Source organism: Penaeus monodon, chromosome 27 (assembly GCF_015228065.2).
Source record: "Penaeus monodon isolate SGIC_2016 chromosome 27, NSTDA_Pmon_1, whole genome shotgun sequence".
NCBI lineage: Eukaryota > Metazoa > Arthropoda > Malacostraca > Decapoda > Penaeidae > Penaeus > Penaeus monodon.
In genome coordinates, this window is record NC_051412.1 from 14,505,890 (window position 1) to 14,507,598 (window position 1,709).

The 1,709-nt window shown below is 52.7% G+C and overlaps 1 protein-coding gene and 1 long non-coding RNA gene across 3 annotated transcripts in view; both read right to left on the reverse strand.

Annotated features, from left to right (window-relative positions):
- Positions 1 to 964, reverse strand: part of LOC119590600 — a 3,599-nt gene extending 2,635 nt beyond the window's left edge. Inside the window, exon 1 of the long non-coding RNA XR_005230272.1 lies at positions 854 to 964. This is a non-coding gene — a long non-coding RNA (uncharacterized LOC119590600). The remainder of the gene's footprint in view (positions 1 to 853) is intronic.
- The window catches only part of LOC119590599 (nostrin-like), a 116,570-nt gene that overhangs the window by 95,259 nt on the left and 19,602 nt on the right, over positions 1 to 1,709 (reverse strand). The gene's annotated exons all lie outside the window — the stretch shown is intronic.

The window sequence follows — 1,709 nt, forward strand, 5'->3', positions numbered from 1 at the left end:
CCAGGAAGTCAGCATCCCAACTACGACGTTGAGATGACACGCCAGGCAACGGCGACCTCCAAGCCAAGTCCCTTTGTACGGTAGCTGCGCGTCGTAATTGGCATTCCTGCCACGGATATTGCATCAGAGTGACTCTTGTAATAGGCAGGTGTCGACAAGGTTAACCTCAGAATTTCAAACTAATAGCAGAGTAAATCACCAAATCACCTTATATAATTGAATTACAGAACCCAAATGTCTTTCTGAGCCTTGGGCTGTCCTCCTCGAAGGCTGAAAATCGCGTGTTTTGGCCGACAATCTTTTTTTTTTTTTACAACATGGCGTGAATCCCCTAAATGCACCCCATCCGTGTTATGGCTCCTTCGCCATCTCGTATTCCACTTAACCGTGACTCGCTCTAGTATGACAGATGGCACGGTGACACCTTGGCTGGAATGGGCTATGACACAGCGCCTGGCCAAGGGGGACCCGAGCAGAGTCACCGCGCTCCGGCCGCAGATCACAGACAGCTTCCTTCAGTAGCCAAATTCATCATTTCGCTTCGCAAACCGCTGAACGTCGCGTAGAAATCACACCACAGCGCCAGAGTCACCGTCATCATAGTCAGGAGCCTCTAACCTTGGCCTCCCCACTGGCAGCGAGGGGGCGCTGGTACCCACATGTAAACAACACACATACGGTGCCCACCAGCGTAGTCCTAGCCCCTCCCCTTTACCCCCTTCCCCCTGAACCCAGGAACCCACAGGCCTCTCTCCCTTCCCTTTCTTCCCTTAAAACCCCAAATTCCCCCTCCCGTTCAAACCCCTTCGGCAAAGGGGTTCGAAGAGATTCAACAGACACAAGCGAGCGTCACGTTTTGCACTTGTCACAACACTCCCGCCGTCGAAGACACTTGAACGCTTCTGCAGGTTGCGAGCGTCGTTTTAATGGGGCTCATTCTCCTGCAGACGACCCCGCTACAAGGACCCCTGTTACTCTATATGGGGTGGAAGGAGGATAGGTGTTGCGACGGGTTGCCATCTGCACTTGATCAGGTGGTTCGCCCCGAGTTGCCACGACCTCGAGAGGAGGGGCGGAGTGGTGCCACACGTCGGCGCGGAGTAGACGTCCTAAGGAGGTTATCTACTCCGTTGCAGATCCATATTATTCTAAAAGAGTTCATGAGCTTTTGAACTTTGTCTCGGTGTCGCGCGCGCAGCCGACACCACGTAGCATGCGCCTGATTCACGTACAACCCCGCCTCCCCCATCACCTCCCCACTGCCCCCCACTGCCCCCACCTCCCCCAATACCCCATTGCTCCCACACCCCCACTTCCCCCATTCCCCCACCCCTCCTGCTTATAGAACGATGTAGTTGTAATCGGCGGCAATTCCATTTAAGGGAGAAGGTGGCAGTTGTTGGTGACGCCATATATAGCAGACGAGAGAGACGCGAGGATGACGTCAACGCATTTTCCCGTCTTGCCTGCCTGTCTTCGGGATGCATTGTCTCTTTAACTGTCGGACGCCAAGCTATCCCTTGCGCCGAGGATAGGGGATAGGGGCGTGTGGCGGGAGACAGGGATAAGAAGGAAGGATAAAATAGGTAAGAGACGTATGGATCAAATATATAGACATAAAGACATAGACAGAATATATTTAAATATAGACAGAAAGACGGATGAAACCAGACACAAATAAGCAGAGGAGATATAGTTACCATCTTCGT